Here is a 15060-nt window from a genome sequence, read left to right as displayed (position 1 = left end):
GAGTAGCGCAGCGTCGCTTTCAAACGAGCAGCGGCACAGTGCTCAACTCTGTCAAGTGAAGGGTGAAAGTCGAGTCGGGGAGTGTTTATGAATATGGGGGTTAGTTTTGTTGTCTTGTTAACCTGCCATTAACACTGGATTGATGCTACTTTGCTCTAGCTGTACAGTGCTCTCCAAGGCTCAAGGAGGCACCGCACGGGGAAGGCTCGGAGCAAACCATGCGCGAGTTTCCTTTCATTGTTACACTATGCACGTATTAAGTGATAGACTTTAATGTATGCTATTTGTATTGTGCAAGTTTTTGGGGACATATAAAACCAACGCTTATATGTTCTGACGAAAATCACGCAAGAATGAGAGAAGCTTGTGCAAAAATTATGCAAGAGTGTAAGAAGCTTTTGCAGAAGTCTGTGAAATGAAGTTTTGAAACTTTGTGGCAATGTGTCATTGTACAGTGGTCAACAGTCTTGCTCAGCATGCTTGACTGCAGGGCTCCCGGCTGCACAGGCACATCTACGCAGTGCCTGATGCATGATGGGCCAAATGTCAGCCTGCACACTGGTGCCTCTTATCCCCGTTTGTCTGTTACATCAGTGTCTCTTGTAAAGGGGATCAACTGTGCTACCTTTTTTTTTCCGAATGTAATTAGTTCTTTTTCCAGATTATTGTTGTTTTAAGGTAGAGCCTCACATTTATATCAAATACTGAAAATTCTATTTTTCCTTCTAGATGCTATGAAGTCACTCCTTGTGTTACAATAGAGTGAACACTGTTATGAGAAAAGCTACTTTATGGAGTTAACTCACTCCATATTGACTTAACACACAGAACTGGTGAAAACTACACTCCATTCCAGCTGCATTAGGAATAATATTCATTTGCATACTTCTGTTTCTTTTGTTTGTTTGTTGGCTGGAGGTTTGGAGTATAGGGTGGCCAGAGGGCACTGTGTAGTCTTTCTTCATCTTCCCAATTTTGTGAACATCAATTGATAGCCGTATGGGAAGCAGCCAGCATGCTGAAACAGCGGTGCAAGCATGCAAGATGTTCACCATTGCATGCAGTCAGTTGCTGTGAGCAACCTACTGCATACAATTAACTGCGAGTGGTGAACTAACGCTGCACTATGTGTGCCTCCTGGAAAGCTGCAATGGTAAAGTGCCACAATCGTATAGTAACATGTATAACATCGCAATTTGTTTGTTGAATAATTTTGCAACAGAATCAATGGAGTTTTGGATAAATTTGTGTATCTGCCTGGTTCATCAAAGCTACAGAGTCAAATGCGGTATATACTCGCGTATTATGTGTACTTTTTTTGTCAATCCGGTCATGTGCGAAGCTAGTAGGAATCGCTGGCCTAAAAGCTCAACTGGTAATATATGTTGCAGGCGCTGTCACAGCTGTCTCAAAGCGGATTGTCATTTGTTTGCTAAGCCTGTTCAAATGCCCCCATTTTCTTGAAGTTCTTCCGAACAGTGCGCACAAAAACCAGTTCCCACGACAGGGTTATACCAGAGAACATAAGTACTCTCCAATAATTGTCGGGAACCCAACGTAAAGTAAGATGCAGACAAGGAAGCGCGATGCCAACACAGTGCTGTGTGTGTCGCCCTTCATGTGTGTGTGTGTCCATTCCTTGTCCCAGTCTTCTATTGCGTTGTGTTCCCTCCGATATCTAACCAACACACCCAAGCTTCTATGCTAAGTCTTATTCAACGCACTCTTCTGCTGGCTCCCATACTGAATATTGCATGTCGAAGAACTCCACGCTGATGTGCTTAGCGGTAGCACGATTTCAGTTTTCTTCGGTATGCTTTATAACAGCAATCTGCCTCGTATATAATTATTGTAGCCTATCACAAGGAACTTTAAAAACGCAATGGCCAGATGGCGAAACCGAAAAAAAAATGAGTGCGAAAACCTGCCTCATCTAGTTGATGTGACAGGTCCTTGCACGCGTTCAACATCTGTGCTGTGTCTCGGGAATACATTCTTGCCGTGGAAGAGGTGGGAAGATAGGAGGCAAACCTTTAGGCATTTCGGACTACACATAAACAGGTTTCAGTTTTCAAGTTCGATATTTTAGGGAAAGCATGAAAGTTCATGGAAGAAGGGACCTTGTACTCAGTCCATTTTGTGTAAGACTGCACAAGCCTGCTCGACAAGAGATGTACCTGACCAGAGCATCATGAAGTCAAATGTGTCTGTGTGTGTGCTGGCAAGGTGGCTCGGGCTGGTTGGGGAGGGCAAAGTATGCGAGCAAAAAGTTTCTTGTAGTAAAGCAGGCTGGCTAATTATACTGGTGAGCAAATTATGTGAGGATGCAAATTGTGCGAGTAAATATGGTATGTACTCTTGTATGTTCCAGCTCTATTGCTACAGATCCTGCGGATCCAACTTGGCATCCGGCAGCAACAAAGACAGGTTCTGCAGGAGGTGCGACAGCTGAAGCACAAGGTACGGCTCTTGTCCGTGCCTCAGCACGCCCAGCCAGCACAGCGCCCCTCTGACCTTCCCCGGCTGCCTGCTGGTACAATTGGAGAAGTGGAGGCAGCAGAGGCAGCTGTGCAGAGTAAAGCTGTGGCTGCGGCTTTGGTGTATATTTCTTGATTTTTAATATGCCTATGTAACATGCAGAAATTTAGTACTGCTTTAAGATACTGTGTTTCGGGAAACAAACTAGTCAGGTTATCTCATGAGCCACTGCACTACAGTCGAATATAAATAATTCATACTCAAAGAGGCCAGAAAATTTGTTCAAATTAAAATAAGTTCAAAATAATGAGTTACTGTAATTACTTGAATCTAACACGCACCTTTTTTCCGGTGAAGAGAGTTCATGAATCGCATGTGCGTTAGAATCGAGTACGAAAAAAAAAATGAATATGGTCATTCTATTGCCATCGCCACTTACAAAATGGCCGCCCCCTACGTGCGTCGGCATGGCGCGTCGGTCATTTCTGCCTATGTGTTTCCCATGCGCGGCACTTCATACGTGTGCTGAGGAGTTCGTCATCTTGTAGTACATTAGCATCGACGGCATGGTAGGGCCGACTCCAAAAACTCGACGAGTGCACCACAATGCTGCTTCTAAAAGAAAAGTCGTCGCGTGTGCCGGAACGGACAGAAATCGGGCCGCATCACGGTCATTCGGAGTTCCCGAAACGTGCGTGCGGGACTGGAGGAAACAAAAGCAGAATATTGTCGACAGCAAAGATTCACGCAAAGGCTTCAGTGGACCACAGCAGGGTCGGTTTCCACAAATTGAAGAGCTGCTCGGCGAGTATGTGATTAAGCAGTGAGCGGCACAGCGGCCCGTGACGACAGAACTGCTCCAAGTGAAGGCTATGCAGTTAGCCTTAGAAAAAGGGCTAATGCAGAGCTATTTTAAAGCGAGCAGGTGCTGGCTAACGAACTTTATGAAGAGAAAAGGCTTTTCCCTCCGAAGGCGAACGGGCATATGCCGGAAGTTGCCGGATGAGTACGAAGAAAAGCTTCAGAGTCTTCAGAGGTTCCTCCTAAACTTGCGGCACAACAACGGCTACCTGCTTGGGCAAATCGGGAATGCCGATCACACGCCTCTTTACTTCGACATGCCTGGCACCACAACCGTCTAGGAGAAGGGGGCGAAGCAAGTTTGTGTACTGACATCGGGCTACAGTAAAACTAGTGACAGCAATGCTCTGTTGCGCGTCAGATAGGCATAAGCTTCCCCCGTACTTCATATTTAAACGGAAGACGCTCTCAAAAAGAGTCGTTTTCGCGAGTGGTGTGATCAAGCGGGCCAACGAGAAAAAAGGGTGCGCGTTGCAACCGATGTCTTAGTTTTTTTTGTGTGTGTGTGTGTGGAAACCGGGCGCGCGTTACAATCGAGGGCGCGGTAGAATAGAGTAAATACGGTAAACGAGCGGAGGGCTCACCATGCAGTGATGCATGTGCATGGAGAAGTTTTATTCACAAATTACAGGACATCCGTCATAAATTAAAGTAGTCAATACATGTCTGTATACGTTGGCCTTGCAACGAGTCAACAAGTTTTGCGTGCAGTTTGCAAAGCATTTGTACTTCGGCTTCAGTATTCTCCTGGCAAAAGAAGTTGCGCGCGGCAATTTCCAGTGCTGACACTCTTCGAAGACAACTGTGTTTCCACTGTTACCATCTGCGCTGCAGCCGGAGCGTGGCCAGTACATGATGAGAATGGAGGAGCGTCTCCACCTGGGGAAAAGCAGATCGGCATTCGAGAGAGAAACACTCCGCGGCAGCTTTTTTTTTTTTTCTCTTCATGCGCGGTGTTGAAAGGAGAAGAGTCTCTACTTAGCAGGAACGAAAAACAGGGAAGCGTGACACCGGCGTGTTGCAGATCGGCATGAGAGAGCCAACTCTCTGGGAAAGCTTTTTTTTCCCCTCTTTCTCTTCATGCGCAGTGTTAAGAGGAGAAGGGTCTCTACGTGGCAGGGACGGAAAAAGCCGAAGCGGGGCACAGGAATGTCGCAGATTGGCATTTGGCAAACATTCCACCGCAGTCTTTTCTTTCCTTTTCTTCATTTTCTTCTTCAAGCACAGCGATGAGGTGTCTGAAGTGCCACCGCAAGATTGGGCGGGGTGCTGAGAGCATTTTCGGAGCGCGGTATAGTTTTGATAGGACCACAGCGTCAGTTCGAATTAAGTGTGTTGGAATTAATGAGTTTCGACTGTATTTACTATAGTCTGTGAGGTCCGAATGAACTGTCCTAAGCTAGCAGACGATGTAGGCGGCATCGTGGGTTTGATGGGCAGTGACTAGCAATAGCCTGCTTAAAACAGAAATTCAGTAATTTTGTTCATTTATCACCCTATTTCGTGTCCGCTGCGGCTCTCTCTACTTTGAGCTACATTTCACCCTGCCTTGTGTTAGCCGATTTCTTACTTTTTTAAAAATCTAACATGCACCCAATTTCGCAGTGTGAAGAAAAATGCACCTTTGTTTATTGTGATGAGATTTCTATAGCGACATGCCTCTTTGTTGGCTATCACAGAAAAATATAAACAGCAAATGGTGCGACCATCTAGTGCGACCTTTATTTTTCTATCAGTTTCATCTATGACCAAGATTTGGTCGCTATAAGGTTGCCTCTTAGTACGCCTTGATCATGTTCATTTATCTTGTTGTGCTCTGCTTACAATGCATTGATTAAAAACATGTCCAAGCTTCTTTTTGAATTCCACATATTTTATCGTTTTTCACCTGTAGAAGCTACTCCTGGTCAACATTCAGGCAAAGACATTGTAACCTCGAAGAAACGTGTATTGGAATTTGAGCACTGTACAAAGTAATTATACTATTTCATAGCTAGAATCAATAATTATTAAGAGTTATAACAGTGTTGTATTTGATTTCATAACAGCGAAACTGCATTCAGAGAAGGACTCTGAAAGGTTCTCACACTGAGTGTGAGAGGGCTGATGTGGAAACCATTTTAGGTCAAGTGAGTTGAAGTTAGCGTAAAAAAACAATGAAATGTTGTGATGCCCAAAAATTCAAGTTGTTCTTTTCAGTGTCCTCTTCTTGCAGATTTTTTTCATGAAAACATTTCGATGTGCTGTTGCGTTCACCCCATCTATGCTTCTTGCATTTTTTTACAGTGCAAGCACCTCCTGCAGATTGGGAGACGTGGCCTCCGAGAAATTGGTGTGAATGCCATGAAGGCTGTATTGGCACATGATGTGCAAGTGCTGTACAGCCTTCATGGCAGAAAAGGGAATAGGGCCTTTGTGAACCTGAGGCTCTGTAGATTAGTGACAGGTTAGACTTGTTCGTTGTTTTATGTGTGTGTACCCTTGTGTATTCTCTGTACTGCAGTGCTTCATGTGTACTATGGTATTTCTGTTCTTGTATGCAGATGTCATCTGCCAAAAAGCAGGGTGCGACCAGGCCGAGGCCCTCAACTTTATTAGGAGGTGGCTGCCAGGGTCTGGTGATCGCTGTGGGGGCAGGAAGCGGCGCTTCAGAGAAGCATTTGTTGTGGAGCAGCCCGATGATCCCCACTCTCAGAGTGCAGATTATCGGCTGCTCGCGGCAGCTGGCTTCCTGCCCAGCCACAGCAGCCAGGGCCTTGACAGCACCACTGTCACTGTGCCCCCAACGCAACCTGACCTGCAGTAGAGCGGGCCTTTTTTAGTTGTGTATATATATTTTTCAATGTATACATTGTTTGTTGTACCAAATAAAAAAAGCAAAGAATAAATAGTCTGCAGACTGTCGGTGGTGCACTGTTCGGCTAGCTTATGCTGATTCTGAAGCACCATCACCATGTTTTAGTTACAAAAAAATGCTCTAAACTATGAATATTCTCGATTACCATGTGGGGGACATATGTGGGGATGGCAAGTGGGGGACATACGCTTTCAACATTTACTTCCTAACGACTTTTTTTGATCTGCTGTACCAAATACCAGTACCAAATAAAGCACTCGCTATTGCAAAAGATAAATTGGTAAAAAAATAAACTACGCTTCTAGTGTTAGCAAAGGGAATGAGGTATAAAAGATGAAATAGATCGAGTAACTGCTTTCAGTTCTCAGCATTCAATTTTCTGTTGCCCCAAGTATACAGGGCTGCAAAGCTACAAGAGCGGGTCATCGAGGCATATTGTTTAAATCTTCCGGTAAGAAAAATTCCCTACTAATAATGGTAACATAATGGCAAGCCAATCAGTAGCCAATATTCGTCGTGCAGAAAACACCGGTGTAATAACGGCATTTGATTGGCTGCAATGTGGCCCTGGATTGGTCCAATGTCGGTCGTACATCCGTAGCCAATATTCGTCGTGCAGCAAACATCGGCGTAAAAATGGCATGTGATTGGCTGAAATATGGCCCAATGTTGGCCGAACATTGGCAGCTTTGTCGGCAATACGATGGGCCTTCATCGGCCCAATGTTGGTTGCATACTGGCTAAAACATCGGCAAAACGTCGGCCCATGATTGGCTTGAACGTCGGCCCGACATTGGAAGAAGTTGCACTTCCGACGTCGGCCCGACGTCGGTGCCGATGTTAGCCGATGTTGGTCCAAGATTGGTCCAACGGCGGCGTGCTGCCTGGGTATTATCCTCATGCATACCCCAGCGACACATGCCAATCATGTGGACACACATCGACACTCGCACACATGCTCTGGGAGTGTAGATTAACTCCTCCCGACTCTACCTGAAGCAAGTGGGAGAGGTCCCTCAGGAGCTCACTTCTCGCCGACCAGCAATGGGCCGTCCAGCAGACCCACGAAGCAACCGCCAGGTACTCCCTGTCGGTCCCTACGTGGGAGACGCCCACTACGCGCTAAGCGCGTCCTGCAGGACTGAAATAAAGTTTTTTTTCATTCCATTCTCACAAGGGCTTTTATGGAGCTCAAACTCAGTAGATGGGCGTGTCATACTTCAAGGGCTATGGCATCATGTGCTAGACATGAATGATGGGCAGGTGCGAAGAAATATGCATCAAGAAATCGCGACGGAGGAGCCGAAGCGCATAGCAGTTCCTCCACGCGGCGCGCGGCTCTTTCAGTACTATTCGACTGCAGCGCCGCCGCTTCGGGCAATGCGGAAGGGATCAGGCGGCGAATCGCGGTCACGCCACGATTCTAGCCACCCTAACGCCACTCAACACTTTCAGTACACTCTATCTATACGCCCAGTGGCGCAATTATGTAAAAGTTCCAAATCCGGACAAAGGCGGTCTCTTCCATTGAGTCGCACGCGATTGGCCCGTACAAGCTGTGACGAATGCTGTGACGTTATGAGTGACGTGGACTGAAGTGTCACATGACTCTTTTTTTTCGGTTTTCGGAGAAAGGCGATGGAACGGTCGGAGAGACTGTCCGAAAGCAACCGGATGGATTGAAATGGCTGCAAGGTGGCCTGGATTGGATTGAAATGGAAAAAATGCGCGACTTTTCGGCACCGGGGCACTTAGACAACATGGCGTTTCCCACTGACACGGTACTTCGCCTTGCCTGTGCGGTAGCTTTAACCGAGCAGAGGTGACGACGCGAGGTAAAAGATGCATTTGAAGAGTTCAGCGAAGAAGAGTTCTGGCAATGTTTTCGTCTGTCCAAACGAACAGTGCGTAGCTTGTGCCACGAACTTGATCCTATCATCGGATGCCAGCGAGCCAGTGGCCTTTCCACAGAGAGAAAGGTGTTGTGCGCGCTGCGATTTTTCGCCACCGGTAGCTTCCAGAAGAGCATTGGTCGCGAGGAACACATCGGCATGTCTCAGTCGGCGGTGAGCAACACCATCCACGAGGTGACGCAGGCGATCATTACCGTGGCTGCTAGAAAAAGGGTGGCGGACTTCCTACTGACAACAGCTGCTAAGGATGAGGCAAAGGTAGAGTTTGTGCTACGCGGTTGCATCCCAGGGGTGCTGGCGTGTGCCGATGGCACGTTGGTCACCATTCGCAAGCCAGAGGGATTCAGACTGGCCGACACGGCGAGCTTCATGTCCAGAAGGGGCTATTATGTCCTAACGTCATGATCGTAAGTACTGTTAAGATCGTTTATTACTCGCCCTTCGGAGCAATTGTTCAGTTGTGACGCCAAAGCTGGAAAAAGTAATAATGAAACGAATGAAAAAGAACCTGCAGGGAATTGGGTGCGAGCTAGATGGTGGCTCGCAAGGCCTCGGTAATAATAAGTGGCAAGTGTTTTGTGCGTGAGCCAGTTGCCGTTTTTGCACTGGCATGCATACGCAATTGAATTGTGCATTTTAGAGGTAATCGGTAATATGGGCAGCAGACGTAGCAGAAGTATATACACGACAGGGAGGTATTTCCAACACGAAAGTGCTTACAATCACAATTGGATGAGCTGGCTTTGGTATTTACGAGTGTTTTTTCCCAAGAGCAACGCGTAGCTTTTCGATCATTCAGTGGAAGTCGTAGTTATGTGTACAGCAGAGGTGGGGTCGTTGCCCCCACACTCCCCCCTCCTCAGTGTGCTACACCCTGTGTTTCCCTCTAAGTGAAGCTCCTTGTACCAATGACTGTACTAGTACGCATTGTTTCCTGCTTATGCGTAGAAAAAAGGGATTTATTCTGAGTATAAATGCAGTACTATTTTATATCGCTCCTCATCGCAGATGTGCAAAGCATGGCTGCGCATAATTGTCATAAACCCATGATTCCCAGATTCGTGCCACGACTCCTGGGTGTGGGAACACAACCCACTGCGTGCACGCCTAGCTGCACATCTGCAGCCTGGCGAATATCTGCTTGGTAAGTATTAATGTGTACTATCTGGGCAGAGCACTCAGCTTTTATGCTTACATTGCAGGAGACGCAGGCTATCCCCTCAAGCCATGGCTCCTAATTTCAGTCCTTGGCAGTCAACCGTGCAACACTTCCGAAGGCCGATACAACAAGGAGCACGCATCCATGCACAATGTTGTGTAAAGGTGTATCGCCGTGTTGAAAAGCAAGTTCCGCTGCTTGCAGCACTTTCGAACGATGCTCTACAACCCCGATCGGGCAGCGCAAATCATCTATGCTTGCTTTGCTCTCCACAACATTGCGTTGCATGCAGGCGACTGGACCTTGGACGAGTATGTCGTGGACATGCCACCAGCTGAGGATGACGATGGAGAGCCAAGGGGGAGCCATATGCTCACACCACGCAACGTGCTGCTCAGAGACGGCAGCAGCGCTGTCTTGGACCTTTTTTGAAGTACACAGGAACGGTAAGTTTTCATGTTTTCATATCCCACACATAATTTATTTACACTGATTCTAGTGCATCTAGACATGAAAGGGCTGTGTTTGCCACATTTGAATACACAGAGTACTTACTTGTGCTTCAATATGAAGCAAGGTGGCAATGTCAAAATGCTGCATTTTCTTTAAGTGGCACATGAAATATGCAACAGAAACACCCTTTTCCATAATAGCGATCACAGTCACAACAGACTAGATTGGAGCAAGCATATATGAGCGGCACTCTGTGCTGAATGTTGCTATCACAAAATTGTGCGAACAATGCAGCAACGTCTCAAAATTCTTTTCACCAGAACGCATAAAAATCGAGATTCCATTAAAAACATGTTGTGTGAACACGTGATACATAAGTCCATATCTTGTCATAGTGACTGACTACAAGCATTCAATTGTGCACGCCAGGCTTGACGAGCAATTGTGCTTGTCAAGTTGTGCTGTTTTTTTTGCTCATTGTCCTAAACATTGTGTGAATGTTAAAATAACATTTATTTGAATTCACGACTGCAGTCATGCTGCAATGCTAAAAAATATGCAAATCAAGACGGCAAACAACAGGCGAGTTGTTTTGATAACATAGAGCATGAATAATTCCCTCAGCCATCTCGCGGCTCCCAAGCCATACCACGTTCGAAATTTATTCCCGCAAAGAGTCGTTTACAACGAAAACTAGATGAAATCAATCGCTGGCATCTTGCTGTGATGACCATTTTCCTCTGTAAAACTGTGCGAGATGACCACTTACTAGCTTAGCGCTCCCAAACAAGATGCGAGATGACCACTTACTAGCTTAGCGCTCCCAAACAAGATTCGGAATGTAGTTGTTGCATCTTAGCCTCATTGTGCTGAAATGAAAATATCACAGTGTGATGCAAAAAGATATCACATTACTACACTATGTGGTAATGCTGAATAAAAATCACAGTGAGCTAGAAAACACAGTGGGACAATACAAATATCAAAGAAACATTAACCGAAAATGTCAACTATACACTCGTGGTCTCCGTGTGAATGACTGGACACCTTTGAAATGTGGGTAAAAAACACTGCCACTAGAACAGCTCGAACATACATTGAGAAATGCATATATAGAACATAAAAAAATGCTGCACTCCTTATACAAAGTAAATGCTAACCTAAATCTAGTAATATGTACTAAATGCAAACAAAAAATGAATAAAATAAAACATGAACAGCAACACGTAAACATATCAAAAACACTAAACCAATTATGAATGATAAAAAGTTGAAAACATGGCGAAAAACAACCTAAACTATGTATATGTCTCCAGAACATGAACAGCAGCACCTAAACACATTGAAACCGACAAATCTATAATGAATGATGACAAGAAAAAACATTGAACATATGACGAAAAATTAAACTAAACTACGTATCCCTTTCTCGCAGAAAGCCCTCAGCCATGGCCAGTGCCCTCCTGCACCGCTGCCGCTTTCTCCTGTGCCGCTGCCACACGCCGTTCTGCAGGAGCGGTGCGGGTGGTTGATTTTTTCATCTCCCGCAGCACCTGCGATGAATCATCATGGTGTAAATGTTTAAGTGAGCTGCCGGTAAACCCTTAACCATCTCGTGGCTGGAAGCTGCTGCTGCTGCTGCCAAGAATTGCAACGGGCACAACTACTTCCCCTCAGTTGAAGATCAACTGGCCTGATGGCATCCTTTGAAAGTGGGAAGCTTTGTGTACAAGCTATGCCCTCCTCGTGTGGACCTACAAACATTTGTTGAAACTGCTCTTTATTAATGTCCGCAAATGCATCTCTCACCATGAAAGAGCCCCAGGGCTAACTAACCTTTTGCCCAGCAGTTTATCATTGCAGATATCCGATACTATGCCCTCAATACAATGCATGGTTCTTGTTTACAGCCCAAGTTGGTTTCAGTCATCATAATAGAACATGGAGAATGCTTATGCCCCTTATGTAAAATGTAAACAAAGGGTCTACTCACCTTGAGCACCTTGTCGCCCTGCTCAAGGTTCCAGTCCTGCACTCAATAAAGCACTAAGTTCTCAGATGCTTGCGTGTTACTGTGTCACTGCCATCTACAGCCGCTTCAGTGGCCTCCACATCCATTTCCACTGCAGCAGTGGGAACATTCGCCTGCTGGAAAGTGTAGTAAGTATGATTTTTCAGAAAGTGGGTATTCGTTACTCTAGCTATTTTGCAACCTTAAGTACTAAACATCTGCGGAAATGTTCTGCAGCTATTCAGTGGTCATTGATGTCATGTATTACCATTTTAGTGCATGCACTTGCCCGCAGTCATTGCGTGTTTTATGATAAATTAATACCCCTTGTACTGCAAGGGCTGCAAACTGAGATTTTAGTTAAACCTACCCACTTTTGATTACTTTCTCGTGCGCTTTATTCCCGTTTAACAAGGTTACTCTAAAGGCACCCCTTCAGATATCAAACTCTGTCATGGTACCGCTCAGGAACCCGTGATACTGCGGTGACAGAGTGCTTAACTGTTGATAGGTGAGACCAAAAACGCCACTGAAGCGTGTCATCCCAGTCAACTGTAGAACCTGGCCGCGGAAGCCAGGCAGCCAACCCCATACAGTGCCCCTGAAAATATACACTAATGTCACAGAACATATTGCCCGTGCCATTCGACGGTCACTTACGTCTGTGCGTCTCTGATGGCGGCGGTGTCACGGCGGGCCTCGCGCACTGGCCTGCGCCACCAAGCCTGTCATTCCTGCGCAGGCACTTCATGGTTCAGCGCGTCGCTGAGCTCTTGCCACAGCCGCCACCGGTCGGTGATGGTGACGCCGTGCCGCAGCTCGATGGCATTCGCCACGAGCTGGGGATGTTCGTCCATAAAGGCGAGCACCAGCGCGCGCGTACTGCGTTTTCTAGATACGTTGAACGTACTGCGTTTTCTAGATTGCAATGCCAAGCGTGGTGCTGTCAAAGGTGAAAATGTTCTTGCTGTCGAGTTTTGCTTGTCGCGAAGGGCAAGGTGGACGATGAAATAAATGCTTTCGCACAGTTCACGTGTGACTGACGAGACGCACATGCATGAAACCCCCGTGCATCGGCAAAGTGTTCATACAATGGATAGAAACAACTTTATTGTAATGTTCTTACGAAGCCTGTGATCTCCGAAGGCCAGAGCTTCTGCATAGTCAGCTGTTTTGTCAAGTGCGAACACGTACAGCCGTTCTCATCCGCTGCTACGTAAATGCTCCCGTGCTGTCACAGGCCATTTATGTTATTCAGCAAGGCAGGCAAGCTGTTTTGTAGTTAGATGGGCTAACGCCGTCAGCACTTGCTCTTGGGTATCGTTTATCAAGTGCTGATCACCTAGAACATTGCGGTATCACGTCAGTATTTTGAAGCGGTCTGCCAGTTACCTCGTCAAGTGATGGTACACTGAGCGACATAAAAAAAGTTGCCCAAGACTGCGTTGCAGTGCACCTTTCTGTCATCAAAACTTTGATAAACTGTGGAAATCAACATTCCTGACACCTGTGCTAAAGAAAGCAATGCAGCCAGCGGCATTTGTATTATTCGTGTCTTTTTGCGTCACGCCGATTAAGAGCACTGATTCGCAAAACACTTTATCACAAAAAATATAGTCAATCTTGCGAGAGTCATCAAAGATACAATATTAAAGGGTCGGAGGACGGGACCACCAGCAGCAGCAAGTCAGGCTGATGAGGAGGCGCAAATGTTAAATCAATACTAGCGTGAAAAAAAAGAGTGATGACTACAATGGAACTTGAACCACCGACAACACCATCTTTTGATCTGCTGCTTTAACCCCCTACGCCACAGCTGCCGATCGATTTCGGGTAGCAAACAAGCCGGTTTTGTATTGTTGTCATGCTGGACCTAACATTTTTGTTTACATTTACCTTTGGACGTAACTTTGACGGATTTTATCGTAATGTCCAGACGTACCGCTAGACATTGCCGACTATTCGAACACAGCACCTAACCAGAAAACGCTTGGCGTCACTTCCGTGCGGCGCAGCAGCCGTTTCTGTGTGGGGGTGGCTCGTGCGCCGCGCGGTGCAGCAGTAGGCCACCCTAGCAGCAGTCTCTGCCTATTTGTATGGCATTCTCCATTTTTATTCACCACCCGTGCCACCTATAGTTCGTGCAACGCCTCCTCTAGAAAAATTCCTGCCGCATGACAAGAAAAACAGCTGCCACACTCTTTCCTTTCATTAATTTAGAATTTTGTTGGTCGCTAGCGTCACTTGTGGTGAACGGTGCAACAACGCAACACTTTGCATAGCCTCCGAAATAGTGGTGTACAGTTGCCGGTTTTGAACAACTCTCTGCTGACGCGCCCCTATGGGCTGAAGGTGAAAAACGTTTAGCTGATACCGCGGCCACCTGGATCGGGGCGCGCGGCGGTGTTGCTCCGGCCGTCTCATTCGGACGGAGGAGGTGTATTGATTGATTGATTTGTGGGGTTTAACGTCCCAAAACCACTATTTGATTATGAGAGACGCCGTAGTGGAGGGCTCCGGAAATTTTGACCACCTGGGGTTCTTTAACGTGCACCCAAATCTGAGTACACGGGCCTACAACATTTCCGCCTCCATCGGAAATGCAGCCGCCACAGCCGGGATTTGATCCCGCGACCTGCGGGTCAGTAGCCGAGTACCTTAGCCACTAGACCACCGTGGCGGGGCAGGTGTATTGCAAAAAAAGGGGCGTGGCCGCTGCTTTCGCGGCACCACGCGCCTACTACCTCTTCATTCCTTTGCTATCTATGCGGGAAGGTTTGCGGCGCCTTAAAGATATCGCTGTATAGTAACCGTGCGTTAGCAGACCACCTCCCCCACCCTCACAAAACGCACATAAAAGAATGGACCGCGGCTATCGCTATATTCTTTATATTTGTGCGTGTGTGCGCCAGTCCCTGTCATGGTAATGGTGCTCGAAGTGAACACACCCGTGAGCCAGTATAAAAAAATTGTTTTGCTGTTCTTCAAGTGCAGCGTATCAGTAAAAAGTATACATGCGAGGGAGGGAGGGAGATTGATTAAAAACTTATTTTTTTTTGAGTGCTTCCAGAATAGGGGAAACGACCCAAAGTTTGGTTGTACCGCTAAAACGAGGTTGGCTGAGATCCCTTAGGATGACGCAGCTTCGAGTGCGCTATGGCACGTAAAGCTCGCGCATTGACATTCCTTCTATAGAAGGAATGCCATTTGAGCTTTCAGGCAAAGCAATTTTATTTCATAAATTTTTATTCCGTTAAACATTTCTTAATGACCCTACCTTGCCGATTTCACATTGTCAAAGTATGCTGCGGCAAGCAAAAAATACAGT

The 15060-nt window shown here is 46.4% G+C and overlaps 1 long non-coding RNA gene across 2 annotated transcripts; it reads left to right on the top strand.

Moving 5' to 3' along the window:
- The first annotated feature begins 8376 nt into the window (after positions 1–8376).
- Positions 8377–11782, top strand: LOC142776591 (uncharacterized). 2 transcript variants are annotated; one of them, XR_012887658.1, is made up of 4 exons: positions 8377–8516; positions 9167–9253; positions 9312–9714; positions 11157–11782. It is a non-coding gene; the product is annotated as an uncharacterized LOC142776591 (long non-coding RNA). The 2 variants fall into 2 exon arrangements; XR_012887657.1 differs by having other exon boundaries at positions 9167–9714.
- The last annotated feature ends 3278 nt before the right edge of the window (positions 11783–15060 follow it).

The sequence above is a fragment of the Rhipicephalus microplus genome, chromosome X (assembly GCF_043290135.1).
Source record: "Rhipicephalus microplus isolate Deutch F79 chromosome X, USDA_Rmic, whole genome shotgun sequence".
NCBI classification, from domain to species: domain Eukaryota; kingdom Metazoa; phylum Arthropoda; class Arachnida; order Ixodida; family Ixodidae; genus Rhipicephalus; species Rhipicephalus microplus.
Note: the sequence above shows the minus strand (reverse complement) of the source record. Positions and strands in the feature narration are given on the sequence as shown.